The following is a 16,716-nucleotide window of genomic DNA, read 5'->3' on the forward strand; positions in this document are numbered from 1 at the left end:
TGCAGTCTGACAACTGCGGGTGCCAGTCTGTGGGTTTACTGTGCCACCAGCTGACCAACCAGCTTTGAGAGGGCTTTCAGTTTGACTGTCCACGCGGTCTAGGGCTGCCCCTCCTAATCCTAGTGCTTCAGACAACTCACACGTCATGCAGTGTTTCACATGCTCTGAGTGAACTGCGAGCTGTAATTCTTAACTCTTTGGCGTATATGAGGAATTAAGGGCACCTACACTGCAATTCCAAGAGAGCTGATATTCACTTCCGGTTCAGGACTTTCCCATGTGAACAGAGCAGCCACAGCATGATCAGGCATTGCAGATGGCGTACAAATGCTCTGACTCTGGGGACTGTGTGGACTCCCCCACATGCCTGATTTTACCAAAATTTAACCAGGATCTAGCAAAACGTATTCCTACTGTATGTCATCGTTCAGGTGCCTCTGTCCTGTGCAATGATACATAAGAGTCTCATCCTTCTTCCACATCCAGTTTCAAGCTATCCTTCTAGCCTGAGCGAGAGGTGAAGCAGTAACAACAGTTCGATTAGCTAGCTAAAGCAGCAGCATAACAACTGATCAGCACCCGGAGCTGTAGTATAGGATAAGAACATGCATTGGGGCTGACGCCACATGGGTGGCAACACCAGGCTCTTCCACTATGATTTGGCAGCTCAGTTCATCCTGCAACAGGGAAACGTGCAGCACAGCGCATTGCAGGTTGTCCTGAGCTATGGGCAGCTCAAAACAAGCCCGTGCCTACACAGGTCAGCCTACTACGGGGATCACCAACTTGTCCCTGGAAAAGAGTCTTCTGGTTAGGACTACTACGTGCACCCAAAGCACTCGGGGTTTTGTGCCAGTGTTTCCATCACTTCACCTGGCTTGTTGCAATGAGCAGCATTAGAGCGATGTGCTGGTTGAACAGCCCTGCTGGTTTTCAGGCACGTTTCAGGGTGACAAGATCCAACCGAGGAGATGTGTGGTGCAGGGACGAGCAGGTATGGAGTGACTCTGCGGTGCACTCCCAGGCCCATCTTCCGCTCTGGTCATGTGGCCTGGTGCTGACGGCGTGCCATCGGGCCCACACGGCCCATGCTCCCGAGGAAGGGCCGGGAGCCTCCTGAAGCCGGAAAGGTCGCAGCTGCGCCTGGCCGAGGCGCCGACGCCCTTCGGCAGGGCTCGGCAGGGCGGCAAGCCGGGAGAGCGCCGGAGCCGCGCTGGGAGGCAAGGGACAGGAGCCTTCGTCTGCCGGGGCGCCGCGCTCCTCCTCTGCCGACGCCCCTGCCCCGCGCCCCTCCCCGCGCCCCCCCTTCTCCTCCGCCGAAGGGGCCGCGGCACCGGGGGGCCGGGCCGGGTCTGTTGGGGGCGGGCAGAGGCGTCGGCGCTGCCCCGGCGAGGGGCCGAGCCGGCGGGGCGGGCGGGAGCGGGCCCGAGCGCGGCTCCGCTCGGCTCCTCTCCGGCTCCCGGCGGGCCCTTCGGCCCCGGCCGTCCCCGGCGCGGCAGGGCGTGATGGCGCCCGGGCTGGGGCCGTGGCTCCTGGCCTTGTCCTTGGCCGCGGGGCCGGCAGGTGAGAGCCGGGCGGGGAGGGCAGCGAGCCCGGGGCTGGGCCCGGGGCTGGGGCTGCCCGCGGGCGGCCCTGCCCGTCCCGGGGCGCCGGGGCCGCGGCTGCTCCCGCGCCGGGCGCGCTGTGGCCTGGCGCTCGCCTTGCTTAGCGGGGAGTGGGTGGGGTGGGCGGGAGAGGGAGAGGGAGAGGGAGTGGAAGAGGGAGTGGGAGAGGGAGAAGGAGAGGGAGAGGGAGAAGGAGAAGGAGAGGGAGAAAGAGATGGAGAGGGTTGGGGAGAGGAGGGGGAGAGGGTTGGGGAGAGGGAGGGGGAGGGGGAGAGGGAGGGGTAGAGGGAGAGGGCGAGGGAGTGAGGGAGGGGGAGGCTTTCGGGCAGCGGGTCGGGGCCGGAGTGTCGGGAGCGGGCGCGGCTCAGCCCCGAGGCGGGCAGGCGGGGCATTGCCCCGGCGCGGGGGTTTGCCGGGAGAGAGGCGGGTGTCGGCTGTCGCTGTGCCGGGGCGGGGGGCGCCGGGGCGTCGGGTGAACGTCCTGATCGGGCCGTGGGCGCGCCCTGCCCGGCTGCCTGCGCTGTCCGTCCGCAGGGGTGTGGGCGCAGCTGAGGCTGGTGGAGGCCGGCGGAGGGCTGCGAGCGCCCGGGGACTCCGTGCTCCTCTCCTGCCACGGGTCCGGCTTCAAATTCGGGAATACTGTAGTTTGTTGGTACCGTCAGGCACCCGGTGGCAGACTGGAGTGGGTGTCCTTGATCAGCTCTGGTTCCTCAGTCATTCGATTCGGGCAGTCAGTGCAGGGTCGAGCCACGGTGTCCCGAGACAATTCCCGGTCCGAGTCATCTCTGTCCCTGCGTGCCCTGCGCCCCCGGGACTCTGCCCGCTACTTCTGCGCTGTTCACACGGGGACAGGAAATCCAGCTGAGCTTTAACACAAACCTCCTGCCAGGGTCCCGGCTCTGGGCCTCGGAGCTGGAAGGCAGGGGCGTTGGTACATTTGTTCAGGGCTGCTCTCAGAGAGTTGTGTAGTTACAGCATACAGTTTGATTCTCACGGGGACGCGCTTAATTTTGTGTCCCCAAATGAGCTCTAACCCTTAGAATCATAGAATCATTGAGGTTGGAAAAGACCTCTAAGATCATCGAGTCCAACCGTCAACCCAACACCACCATGCCCACTAAACCATGTCCCTAAGTGCCTCATCTACACGTCTTTTACGTACTTCCAGGGATTTTGACTCAATCACTTCCCTGGGCAGCCTGTTCCAATGTTTAACCACTCTTTCAGTAAAGAAATTTTTCCTCACGTCCAATCTAAACCACCCCTGGCGCAACTTGAGGCCATTTCCTCTCATCCTATCACTTGTTACTTGGGAGAAGAGACCGACACCCGCCTTGCTACAGCCTCCTTTCAGGTAGTTGTAGAGAGCGATGAGGTCTCCCCTGAGCCTCCTCTTCTCCAGGCTAAACAACCCCAGTTCCCTCAGCCGCTCCTCATAAGACTTGTTCTCCAGACCCCTCACCAGCCTCGTTGCCCTTCTCTGGACACGCTCTAACACCTTCTGCTTGCCCTCTTCCCATGTCTCACGCCAATCGTCACTCCTCTCACACTCCAGACCAGCTTCCCCTTTGGGAACAAGTTTTGCGGTTTCCATCGTTTCCCGGTAGGGCGGGTACCCAGTCATGGCCCAAGTGGTGAGGTGTGTGAATAGCCCTGCTCTGGTTTTGAGCATGGCTCAGGTCGACTCATTCGAGCCCATCAGTTTTGCTGCCTGAGGAGTGAGCAGAGGCAATGGGGAAAGTACAGAGGGTCATTTGGGAGCTCACTGGGAGAATGGGGAATTCTGTGCTTCTCTCCCAGATCTGAGACTGTAACGGGAGCAAGAGCTTGTGAGCATGTGTGTTTGCAGCTGCTGGATCCTGGAGATCACAAGCAGAAGCCCAGGGAGGCGGTGGAGTAGTTGAAGCGATTGCTTGAGCTGTTCCTGCCTGTTCATCCTGTCTCCCGGGGTTGCAGGTGCCCTTTCTCAGGTGCAGACAGAGGCCCCTGGGCCCACGGTAGGGAAGGTCTCGGAGTCTCTCACGCTTACCTGCCACATCTCTGGTGTACCCATCACCGACAGACCCATCACCGACAGCAGCTATGCTTGGGACTGGATCGGTGAGACTCCTGGCAGAGAGCTGCAGCATATAGTGCTGCAGTATCCTTTCACGGGACTCCAGCACATTGCTTCATCCTTCCAGACCCGAGTGACCAGCTCTGCAGACCTCTCCAGGAACCAGCTGTCACTGGAAGTGCTCTCACCATCAGCTGCAGACACGGCCACCTATTTCTGCAGCACCAGCGAGCTGGAAAAGGGCACAGTGCTTGAAACAGAGGCAGGACCAGGGCAGAACTGGAAGGAGGGGGTTTGAATCCAGCCAGGTCTTTTGGGGTTGCCTGCAAGAAGGCTTCTCAGGAAGAGTCTGGGCTGGCTTTCCTGGAAAGGGGCACAGAGGCGCTGCAGCAGTAGCAGCAGCAGCAGCAGCAGCAGCGTCTCCCACAAGCACACACAAAACCATGAACATGTTGTTAACCTTCTTCCATATTCCCAAGTGTCTCTGACAGGCAGAAAGTGGCAGAGAAGGAGGTTTGTTTAGGAATCAGCTCAACAAGCCTTGGAGGACTGAAATTTGGACATGGAAATCCAGGGCTGAATTGTCTTTTGAAACCTCATGTTGTTCAGGGAGCCCCAGAGTGTGCGAGAGCAGGAGCTGAGCTGCAGAGTGTCTTCTCCCCCAGACATGATGAATAGTCTCTTTGCTTTGTGGTTAGCGTTGGCTCCATGTGCATATCTGCTCACGTGTGTACGCTGATGGCCCGCATGGATTTTTGTGGGGCCCCCAACAAGGAGGGATATGGAGGGTGCCCTGGGCCAGAATCCCACTCCAGTCCTGCATGAGTTTGGGGGCCGCAGGGAACCCGGCATGTCCTACCACGTAGGACCCAGGTAGCCCCAAGTGGCCCTGGGGCACCCTACACCACCCTGGCCTGCATCCCCCTGCTTCTTTTCCCAGCCTCCAGTTTCAATGGGTTCCTCTACTCTCTGCAACTCCCCTTCCCACCCCTGTCCTGGGGATCCCCTCCCCAAGAGGCCAGGCTGGAGCACCCAGGTGAAGAGAAGGGAGTGGAAGGCTTCAGACAGTCTCTGGAGGGCCACTGTGGAGTGGGCAATCTTCCCCCAAATGGTGGTACCCATCAAGATGGTGGCACTTTGTCAGGGCTCAGTAGGTGTGCCATCCTGTGGCTGCAAATGTCGTGGGGGGAGCTCTGGGTTCCTGCTGCGTCGGATGAGAACGGAGAAGGGAGTGTCCCTGCTCTGCTGAGCAGCCCCAGCAGCCTGGTGCCCGCTGAATCCTGTGCACATGAGTTTTGGGAGATAAGTTGGGAGGCTTGGGCCTGCACATCTTCCCCAGACCTTCCGCACCAAGGACAACCCAGGTCTCACCTGCCGAGAGCCCTGTAGGTCCTTTGCTGCTTGGGGGCTCTGGGAGGCCCTTGCCAAGGAAGAAGCAGCTGGAGAAGTGTCAACACGAGGGATCGAGTGGAGGAGTAGTGTGCTGGGCCAGAGCAGAGGGGGCAGGGTGGGGAGCACATCTGCCCAGGGGTGCCCTGTCCAAGCAGACCTGGGCTCGGGGCGGTCCTACCTGGGAGCAGCAGCTCAGCAGCAGCAAAGGACAGGGTGCCAGTGGGAGGAGAACGTGCCACCCCCAGGGCCAGCTCCAAAGTGCCGGCAGCACCCTGCTGTCCTTCCTCAGAGGAAGGTCGAGGGTGGCTCTACAGCCACACATCACCTTTTGCCCACCGGAGGTTTCCCTGCCAAGCGAGTGCTCTGTTATTGCACCCTGCAGGGTGAGAGACACCCGGGAGTGCACCAACATCTTCAGCTTCTCCTGCTCCTCCAGCCCCCACCTCTCGCCTTCCCTGTTGTCATAGACCGAGGGAGTGGCTAGGAGGGACTAGGAGTGACTGCAGTCACAGAGGCACAGACAGGGACGATGTGGGCAGAACTGTTCTGCGGGCAGAGAGGAGCTGGAGAGAGGTGAGACAGAGCGGGCCTGGCCATGTGGACTGCCATACCAGCTTAAAAGCAAAAAAGCAGCATCCCGGCTATGGAACGGCAGCCAAATAGCCATCAAGGACTACAAGAACTTTGCTAGGGCATGAAGAGATGCAGTTAGGAAGGCTAAGGCTCAGCTAGGACTGAAATTGGTCACAGATGTCAAGGACAAGAAGGAAGGATACTTCAGATACATGAGCAGTAAGCAGAAGCACAGGGAAGACATAGGCCCATTGCTAATCAGGGCAGGGAAACTAGTTACTAATAATGCTGACAAGGCAGAGGTTCACAGTACCTTCTTTGTCTCTGTCTCCACCGGCGTAGCTGGGCCCCAGGTCACAGGATCAAGTATGTACAACACCACATGGGTCGGCCCACCAGTAGTGGAGGAAGGGCTGGTCTGCGTCATCTTGCAAGGGCTCAACCCACATAAATCTATGGGCCTGGTTGGAATCCACGCCCGGGGTGTTAAGAGAAGTGGCTGACATTGTTGCAAGGCCACCGTCCATCATATTTGAAAAGTTGTGGAGGTCAGGGGATATCCCTGACGACTGGAAGAGGGCAAATGTCATACCCAACTACAAGAAGGGCCCAGAAGAGGACCCAGGAAACAACAGGCCCATTAGTCTTACTTCAATCCCTGGCAAAGTAACAGAACGAGTTCTCCTAGTAGCTACTATTACCCACATGAAGCAGGTGACTGGGAAAAGCCAGCGCAGATTTACCAAGGGCAAATCATGCCAGACTACCCTGATGACCTTCTACAACAAAATGACATGGGGACAGAAGCAGAGGGTGTTGTTTACCTGGACTTCAGCAAAGTGTTTGACTCTATTTCGCACAGCCTTCTCCTGGACAAACTGGCAAGATACAGATTGGATGGGTGGTCTGTGAGATGAGTAGGAAACTGGCTAACAGGCCGCAGTTTTGTGGGTGATCAATGTGAGTGGTGATCAATGGTTTTAGTCAGGCAGGCAGCCCGTCACAAGTGGGGTCCTCCAGGGATTGGTAATGGGCCCCATGCTGTTCCACATCTTCATAAATGATCTGGATGATTGGCTTGAAAGCACCCTTGCCACCTTCCTGATGAAATTTAACTGGGTGGTGAGGTGGACACATCAGAAGGGAGAGCCATCTTAGAGAGCACCCTGGACAGGCTGGAAGTGTGGGGTAGCAAGAATAGAATGAAGCTTAACAAAGACAAGTGCAAAGTCCTGCACCTGGGACAAAATAACCAAAGAGCTCAGTTCAGGCTAAGAGCTGTGTGGCTGGGGACCAGCCTTGCTGAAGGGCACCTGGGGTTCCTGCTGAACGTGAGTCAGCAGTGTGCTGCTACAGCAGCAAAGGCAAGTCAGATCCTGGTTTGCATCTGCAGGGGCATTACTAGCAAAGATAGAGTTGTGATCATCCCACTCTACTCAGTGCTTGTCAGGCCGCTCTTGGAGTACTGTGTCCAGTTCTAGTCCCCACAATTCAACTCAGACACGGACAGACTGTAGAGGGTCCAAAGAAAGGCCATGCAGATGATCAAAGGACTGGAGAACCTGCCCTATGAGGAAAGATGGAAGGAGTTAGGTCTTTTCTCCCTGGAGAAGAGAAGGCTCAGGGGGAACCTCATCACAGTATTCCAGTACTTAAAGGGCAGCTACAAAGAGGACAGAGGCTCTCTCTTCACAAGGAGCCACATGGAGAAGACAAGGGGCAGCAGGTACAGGTTGTGATGGGAGAGGTTCATCTTGATATAAGAGAAACTTTTTACAGTGAGAACAATCAGTCACTGGAACAACCTCCCCAGGGGTGTGGTAGACTCCATCACTGGAGGTTTATCAAGATGCAAATGGACAGGGTGCAAGATAAACTCTTTCCTATGAAAGATTGGACAAGATGATCTTTTGAGGTCCCTTTCATCCAGGGCTGTTGTATGATTCTGTGTTTCTATTCTGGGAACTTCAGAGGCTGTAAGGTGAAATGCAGGTTAGTGCACATTGCTTGGGTTCCTCTCCAGCATGGCCCAGTGTCATGGTTTAACCCCAGTTGGCAACTAAGCACCACACAGCTGCTCACTCACCCTCCCCCCCCGCCCAGTGGGATGGGGGAAAGAATCAGAAGAGCAAAAGCAAGATAAGAACAGTTTACTACTTGGGGGGAAAAAAAGATAATAATAATAATGGAAAGTAGAACGAGAGAGAGAGGGGGGAAGAAAAAAACAGGGAAAGGGAAAAAAATTGATCAGCCACTCCCCACTTGCTGACTGACGCCCAGTCAGTCTCCAAGCAGCCATCTCTGCCCCCCAGCCAACTTTGCCCAACTTATATACTGAGCATGACGTCATATGGTGTGGAATATCCCTTTGGCCACTTTGGGTCAGCTGTCCTGGCTGTGCTTCCTCCCAGCTTCTTGTGCACCTCCTCGCTGGCAGAGTATGGGAAGTTGAAAAGTCCTTGACTTAGTATAAACACTGCTTAGCAACAACTATAACATCAGTGTGTTATCACATTATTCTCATGCTAAATCCAAAACACAGCACTATACCAGCTACTAGGAAGAAAATTAACTCCATCCCAGCCGAAACCAGGACACACAGTTTTTCCTTCATGGCCTGGTTGCAGAGCTATGGGATCATGGAGATGTAGTGGGGTAGCTTCCAGAAGTACTGTAGTGGATGGAACCAGGCTGTTTAGGAAAGATAGGGTGGGAAGGCGAGGAGGCCTTTTCTGTGAGAGAACAGCTCTTTCTGTGAGACAACAGCTGGAATGGATGGAGCTCTGCTTTGGGATGTACAATGAGCCAGCTGATAGCGTATGGGTCAGGATTAGAGACAGATCAACATAGGTGACATTGTGGTGGGTGGCTACTGGTGATCACCTGATCAGGAAGAAAAAGTAGGTAAGGCCTTCTTCAGACAACCGGAAGAAGTCTCATGTTCACTGGCCCTGGTCCTCATGGGGGACTTAAACCATGCCAAATGTCTGCTGGTGGGACAGAAGCCCTGGACTTCAGGAGGGCAGAATTTGGGCTCATCGGGGACCTGCTTGGAACAATCCCATGGGTTATGGTCCTGGACAGAGGAGGGATCTAGTAGAGCTGCTTGATTTTCAGAGATCAGCTCCTTCAAGCTCAAGAATGGTTCATTGTGACAAAGCAGAAAGTTAAGCAATGGCGATCTGGGAGGGATCTAGAGACCCTGTCTGATCATGCAGGATTAGGTTTAGGAAAGCCAAGGCCCATCTGGAGCTGGGCTGTGAATGGCAACAAGAAAGGCTTCAAGAGGTACATTATTAGGCCAGGAAGGACTAGGGAAAACGTGGGCCAGCGAGCTGGAGACAAAAGACACTGAGATGACTGAGGCACTCAGTGCCGCCTTTGACTCAGTCTTTACTGGTAATACTGGCTTTCAGGAATCCCAGGTTTCTGAGACCATTCAGAGTGTCCAGAGCCAGGAAGACTTATGTCAGTGGAGGAGGATAATGTCAAGGCATAGTTAAAGGAACACAAGTCTATGGGAATTGATATGGTGCACCCACGAGTGCTGAGGGAGCTAGATGATGTCATCGAGGCCACTCTCAATAACCTTTGACATGTCATCGTTACTGGGAGAGGTTCCTGAGGATAGAAATACAGAAAAGGATGGTTGCATTGTCAAGAGGGAGTATCTGAGGGCCTCCGGGCCTGTCAGCCATACCTCAGTGTCTGGGAAGGTGATGGAGCAAATAGTTCTGCAAACCATTCCAAAACATATGAAAAACAGTCAGCATGGGTTTGTGAAGTGGAAATCATGCTTAACCAACTTAAAAGCCTCCTACAATAAGATAATGGTCTTGGTGGATGAAGAGAGAGCAGTGGATGTTGTGTTTTCTGAATTTTGTTGTGCTTTCAGCACTGTGTGCTGGCAACACGACTTCTGATGCAACCCAGGTCATCATTAGCCACTTCTGCGACAAAGGCACATTGCTGGCTTATGGTCAACTGGATGTCTTCAAGGACCCCGGGGCTGTTTTCTAAAAAGTTGCTTTCCAGCTGGTTGGCCCACAACACATACTGGTGCTTGGGGTGTTCCTTCCCAGGTGCAGGACTTCGTATTTCCCTTTGTTGAACTTCATGAGGTTCCTGTCAGCTCATTTCTTGAGCCTGTTGAGGTCCCTCTTGATGGCTGATCCATCTGGAATATCAGCCACTCCTCCCAGTTTTGTGTTGTCTGCAAACTTGCTCTGACCCATCCAGATAGTTAATGAAGATGTTAAACAGGATTGGACCTGGTATTGACCCCTGGGATATACTGCAAGTTACTGGCCTCCAGTAAGTTCTTGCCACTGATTACCACCCGCTGTTGCCTGGCCATTAAGCCAGTTTTCAGTCCACCTCACTCTGATTCATCAGCTTCTCTGTGATGGTCTTATGGGAGATGGCGTTGAAAGCCTTCCTGAAGTCCAGGTAGAGAATGCCCACTACTCTCCGCTCATCTACCATGCCAGTCATTTCATTGCAGAAATTTATTAAGTTGGTGAAGCATGACTTCCCTTTGGTGAATCCATGCAGACCACTCCTGAAGACTTTCTTGTTCTTCATGTGCGTGGAAATGTTTTCCAGGGCTAGTTGTTCCATCACCTTCCCAGGAAATGAGTTGAGGTTGACCAGGCTGCGGTTCCCTTGGTTGTACACTTCTTGCCCTTCTTGAAGACAGAGTGACATCATCATCTCTCCCAATGACAATGATAATTTAAAGATTATTGAGAGTAGTCTGGCAATGACCTTGGTCCAGACTTTCCCCTTGGTCTGTGGGGCCTGGGATTTCTGAAGACCTTGCACAATACATGAAGTTTTGCCCCATCAAGATTATTGAGAGTGGCCTTGCCCCTTGCCATGGGCTTACGTATGTCCAGATTGATGAAGCATTTCTCCATCTGATCCTCTTCCACCAAGGGTATGTGTTCCTTGCTTCAGCTTTTCCCTGTGGTCTCTGGCACATGAGATTCCCGAAGGACGGTCTTGCTAGTAAAGACTGAGGCAAATAAGGCTTTCAGTACCTCAGCCCTTTTCCATGTCCTGTGTCACCAGGTTCCCCGTCTCATTCAGCAGCGGGCCTGCATTTTCCCTAGCCTTGTTTATCCATGCAGGTCTCCTGGCATTTTTTTACTGTTGAAGTGATTTAAGACTGGAACAAGTTGTACAGAGAGGCTGTGTAGTCTCCGTTCCTGGAGCTATTCAAAACTGAACTGGGCAAGGTTCTGGACAGCCTACTGTGGTGGCTCTACCCCGGCTGGCAGCTAAGCCCCACAAAGCCGCTTGCTTACTCACCCACAGTGGGATAGGTGAGAGAATCAGAAAAGTAGAAGTGAGAAAACTTGTGTGTTGAGATAAAGGCAGTATAATAACCATGGCAAAAGCTGCATGCGCAAACCAAGGAAAATATTCCCTATTTCCCATCAGCAGGCAGATGTTTAGCTATTTCCAAGAAAGCAGGGCTTCATCACACATAACAGTTACTTAGGAAGACAAATGCCATAATTCCAAATATCCCCCTTTCCTGCTTCTTTCCCTGAGCTTTTATTGCTTTTGTGCTGATTTTGGTTGAGATAAAGTTAATTTTCTTCGTAGCAGCTAGTATGGGGCTATGTTTTGGATTTGTGCTGGAAACAGTGTTGATAACACAGGGATGTTTTCGTTACTGCTGAGCGGTGCTTACACAGAGCCAAGGCCTTTTCTGCTTCTCACCCCACCCCACCAGCGAGTAGGCTGGGGGTGCACAAGAAGTGGGGAGGGGCACACAGCTGGGACAGCTGACCCCAACTGACCAAAGGGCTATTCCATACCATGTGACATCATGCTCAGCATATAAAGCTGGGGGAAGAAGAAGGAAGGGGGGGACGTTGGGAGTGATGGCGTTTGTCTTCCCAAGTCACCGTTACACGTGATGGAGCCCTGCTTTCTTGGAGATGGCTGAACACCTGCCTGCCGATGGGAAGTAGTGAATGAATTCCTTGTTTTGCTTTGCTTGCATGCGTGGCTTTTGCTTTACCTATTAAACTGTCTTTATCCCAACCCACGAGTTTTCTCACTTTTACCCTTCTGATTCTCTCCCCTATCCCACTGGGGGTGGAGTGAGCGAGTGGCTGTGTGGTGCTTAGTTGCTGGCTGGGGTTAAACCATGACAGTTCTTTTTGGCACCCAACGGGGGGCTCAAAGGGTTCTAGATAATGATAGATTTGATTGGAATGTGCTAGATTGAATTCATAACTGTTACTGCTGTTTAGCTATTAATTGACAGGCTCCTGTGCTTGCCATGGGGCTGGCTTGCTTCATTGTATATGAGTCTAGTGCTCATTGGTGGCTGCTTTTTGCTTTCGCTGCTTGCTGTACTGCTGATCATCTTACTCTGCTGTGCCTGGGAACATTTTGATAACAGCAATGGCCATGCGCCTGGTCTGGCAGATGGCCAGGGCATCGCTGCTGTTTCTGTGCTGCTGTACTGGACAGGCTGGAACTCCAGTGTGAACTCGAGTCGAAGGGACTGTGACCTGTGGATGAGTCCATGTGGGAGCAGGACACCCTGAAATGTCTGTGGCCGTGGATAAGTCCACACCAGAGCAGGTACATCTGGAAGCATCTGTGGCCGTGGTTATGTCTGTGCCACAGCAGGTATACCTCTGAAGGGATTGTGGCCCAAGGATAAGTCTATGCTGGAGAAGGTCCACCTTGAAGCATCTGTGGCTGTGGATAAGTTCATGCTGCAGCAGGTACACCTGGAAGCATCAGTGGCTGTGCATGAGGTCATGCTGGAGCACCTCAAAGTGGGTGGCCATGGATAAGCCCATGACAGAGCAGGTACTCCCCTGGAGGGACTGCAGCCATGGGTAAGGCCATGTTGGAGCAGCTTTACTTCTGAAGGGACTGTGGCTGTGGGTAAGGCCACACTGGAGCAGGTGCACCTCAAAGCAACTGTGGCTGTGGGTAAGTCTATGCCACAGCAAGTATACCCCTAAAAAGACAGTTGCTCATAGATAAGGCTCCACTTGGAGCAGGTACTCTCCTAAGGGACTGCAGTCTGTGGATAAGTCCAAGCCAGAGCAGGGGCAAAAGGAGGAGTTCATTGCAATGTTAAACCCTATAACCTGGCCCAAAGGGACCAGAGGTGGAGATTGTAATGGAAATACCTTTAAATTGTTGTAACCCATGATTTGAGTTGCATGTTATTGGAATTACTATAGCAGGAGCCGCCCAAACCAATGGAGGACAAGCCTCACAAGAAGCAGTGCAAGTGCACCAGTGACCCAACCTGAGCTGGCTTTGGTGCCCAGTAACTCCACGCAACACACCATCTCTCCTATCCTGAGTGACCACCATAAGAGATGGAGCCCAAAGTAATGGACTAAATGAACTCAATGGATATTTTGTGGACATTTCTGGACATTTTATGGACATTTTACAGGGGTGGTCCATAGACTAAGGGAATTATATCTGTGTATTATATGAAAGGATGGGAATGGGGGTGGTGGTTAATGAGGATCTATTGGATAGTGTGGGACCTCAGCATGATGTAACTGGTATGGAATAAGGGATGGAGAATGTGCTGGTTTTGGCTGGGATAGAGTTAATTTTCTTCATAGCAGCTAGTATGGGGCTATGGTTTGGATTTGTGCTGGAAACAGTGTTGATAACACAGGGATGTTTTAGTTACTGCTGAGCAGTGCTTACACAGAGCCAAGCCCTTTTCTGCTTCTTGCCCCACCCCACCAGTGAGTAGGCTGGGGGTGCACAAGAAGTGGGGAGGGGCACACAGCTGGGACAGCTGACCCCAACTGACCAAAGGGCTATTCCATACCATATGACATCATGCTCAGCATATAAAGCTGGGGGAAGAAGAAGGAAGGGGGGGACGTTTGCAGTTAGGGCATTTTGTCTTCCCAAGTAACCATTACGTGTGATGGAGCCCTGCTTTCTTGGAGATGGCTGAACACCTGCCTGCCGATGGGAAGCAATGAATGGATTCCTTGTTTTGCTTTGCTTGTATGAATGGCTTTTGCTTTACCTATTAAACTGTCTTTATCCCAACCCACGAGTTTTCTCACTTTTACCCTTCTGATTCTCTCCCCCATCATACTGGGGGTGGAGTGAGCGAGTGGCTGCGTGGTGCTTAGTTGCTGGCTGGGGTTAAACCATGACAGCTTTGCATGACATCATGCAGTATGGAATATCACTTTGGCCAGTTGTGGTCAACTGCCTCCTCTGCAGTGTGGGGACAGGCAGGGCACCTACCTGCTACTCCCACATCTGGGGGGCCTAATGCTTTGACTTTGGACTCTGCTCCTGGGGTAACGCATCTTGCAAAGAGCAGGTTGAGGATGGTAGCGTAGGGCCCAAGCCCCACTTGCCTGTGAGAGGTCCTTGTCCCTCCTCGGCACTTGCAGGGCAGTTTCAGGGACAGGAGAGTGGGTTCCTCATCATCCCAGCTTGGCAAAGACAAAGGGATTTGTCCCCCCTGGTGCAAAACCTTCCTGCTTCAAATGGGAAAAATCAGGAAAAGTTCCCTGTCTGAGAGGGAAAAGGAGGGAGGGAAACGTGGGGCCTCCCTCCTCGTGAGCCCTGATTCCTGGTACCAGCTCTGTTCCTCTGCCCATCTTTGCCAACTGGGTTCAAGGAGAAGGATTTCGTCTTACCTCTGGTCCAGTGCCATCACAGTGCCTCCGCCAGCGTTGCCCTGACCTTTGCTGAATCTCGGAGTGATCATGGCTTGTTTTCGCTCTCTGCAGCAGTCACTGGTCAGGTGGCCTTAGAGCAACACATCAGGGAACTGGCTGTGCGAGAGGCAATTGGAGTCACCTTCCAGTGCAGCATGAGTGGAGACAGTATGAGCAGCTACTACATGTTCTGGTACCGACAGGGGCCACGTGGCTCCCTGGACTGGATTTTCCGGGAGGGTGATGCCTATGGAGAAGGTTTCCAGGATCGCTTGAAGGGAACAGTGGAGAGTTCCCAGAACAGATTCACACTGCATTGTGAATCATTATGGTCCAAGAGGATCTATTCTGGGAACTTCAGAGGGTGTATGGTGAAGTGCAGGTTAGTGCACGTAGGCTGGGCTCCTGTCCAACATGGCCCAGTTTTTCCTCCATGGCCTGGTTGCAGAGCTATGGGATCATGGGGATGCTCTGCAGTAGCTTACAGGAGTACTGTAGCGGATGGAGCCAGGCTGTTGAGGAAAGAGAGAGGGCAGATCAGCATGGGTCACATTGTGGTGGGTGGCTACTACAGCTCACCTGATCAGGAGGAAGAAGTGGACAAGGTGTGGTGGGTTGACCTTGGCTGGCCACCAGGTGCCCTCCAAGCCACTCTACCAGTCCCCCTCCTCAACTGGACAGGGGGAAAAAATGCAATGAAAGGCCTGTGGGTCGAGGTAAGGACAGGGAGATGACCCAGCAATTACCGTCACAGGCAAAACAGACTCGACTTGGGGAAATTAATTAAATTTATTAACAATCAAATCAGAGTAGGGTAATGAGAAATAAGAACAAGTGTACAAACACATTCCTGACACCCCTCCCTTCTTCCCAGGCTCAACTTCACTCCTGACTTCTCTACCTCCTCCCCGCAGCAGTGCAGGGGGACGGGGAATGGGGGTTGCAGTCAGTTCATCACACGTTGTCTCTGCCGCTCCTTCCTTCTCACGCTCTTCCCCTGCTCCAGCATGGGGTCCCACCCATGGGAGACAGGTCTTCAGGAACTTCTCCAACGCGGGTCCCTCCCATGGGCTGCAGTTCTTCATGAACTCCTCCAGCATGGGTCTTCTCCACGGGGTGCAGTCCTTCAGGAACAGAGTGCTCTGGCGTGGGTCCTCTGTGGGACACAGGTCCTTCCAGAAAACCGGCTCCAGCGTGGGCTCCTCTCCACAGGACCGTGGTTCCTGCCAGGAGCCTGCTCCAGCGTGAGCTCTCCATGGGGTCACAGCTTCGTTCAGGACGCATCCACTTGCTCCAGCGTGGGGTCCTCCACGGGCTGCAGGGTGGACATCTGCTCCACCGTGGTCCTCCATGGGCTGCAGGGGGGCAACCTGTGTCCCCATGGTCTTCACCAGGGGCAGCAGGAAAATCTCTGCTCCGGTGCCTGGGGCTCTTTCCTCACTGACAGTCAGTATGGGTTTGTGAAGTGGGAATCGTGCTTGAGCAAATTTAAAGCATTCTACATTAAGACAATGGGTCTGTGCAAGGGTACATGTCCAGCTGAAAGGACAACATCAGGCCTGATGGCCAGCCAGAGCTTTGAAGAGACAGGTTTGGGATCTGGAAATGCTTTGGGAGTACTCTTGCATCCTTGGCTTTCTGACTGGGGGAAAGACCTCTAGTCTTTGCTCCTGACCTCACGTGCTGCCAATGTACTTCCATGTACCCCCTGCAATCCTTCTGCAGTGGCCTTTGGGTGGCTCTGAGTGGGAAAGGGAGAGCCTCTGTGAATCATTTCCCAATTGAATTCCCTCTCTCCACTGTCTCCAGGAACCCTGCCTCCAGCAACAAGCTGTGGCCAGCAGTAGGCCTCTCAGGCTCCAGGAAATCAACCAGTCAAATGGGAATGAATTCCTCACCCTTCCAAAGCCAGGCTTTGAGTTTGTGTAAGCAGTTGTGCAATGTCATCGCATAAGAATGTACCTGTGTCTGAACTTTACACAAGAAGAATACGCCATAAGATCTAACAGAGGACCACACACCATAAATACAGCAGACCCCATAAATACAGCAACGAACCATGCTTTCCTGAGTCTTTTGTGTGCTGCTTTTTTACCCACCCATATTACTTCTGTATCACTTGCATATTTGTCTCTCGAGTTCCAGTGTTGAAACTTGAAGCCAAAAGAGGAAAGTGAGTTTTCCTCAACACTCTTGTAAAAAGCTGTTTATGGAACTCATCGGGAAGGACCAGCCTGCCTGCTCAAGCAGGGCCACCTAGAGCTGGTGGCTCAGGCCCATGTCCAGATGGCTTTTGAATATCCCCATGGAGGGAGACTCCACCTCTCTGGGCAATCTGTATCAGTACTCAGTCACCCTCAGAGTGAAAAAGTGTTTCCTGATTTTCAGATGGATCCTC

The 16,716-nt window shown here is 53.2% G+C and overlaps 1 protein-coding gene and 1 long non-coding RNA gene across 3 annotated transcripts in view; both read left to right on the plus strand.

The window, feature by feature from the left end:
* The window catches only part of LOC143169279 (M1-specific T cell receptor alpha chain-like), a 342,482-nt gene that overhangs the window by 57,574 nt on the left and 268,192 nt on the right, over positions 1-16,716 (plus strand). The window lies entirely within an intron of this gene.
* LOC143169286 (uncharacterized) lies at positions 1,436-16,385 on the plus strand. 2 transcript variants are annotated; one of them, XR_012996876.1, is made up of 2 exons: positions 1,436-1,563; positions 16,128-16,385. It is a non-coding gene; the product is annotated as an uncharacterized LOC143169286 (long non-coding RNA). The 2 variants fall into 2 exon arrangements; XR_012996875.1 differs by lacking the exon at positions 16,128-16,385 and adding an exon at positions 12,849-13,692.

The sequence above is a fragment of the Aptenodytes patagonicus genome, chromosome 20 (assembly GCF_965638725.1).
Source record: "Aptenodytes patagonicus chromosome 20, bAptPat1.pri.cur, whole genome shotgun sequence".
NCBI classification, from domain to species: domain Eukaryota; kingdom Metazoa; phylum Chordata; class Aves; order Sphenisciformes; family Spheniscidae; genus Aptenodytes; species Aptenodytes patagonicus.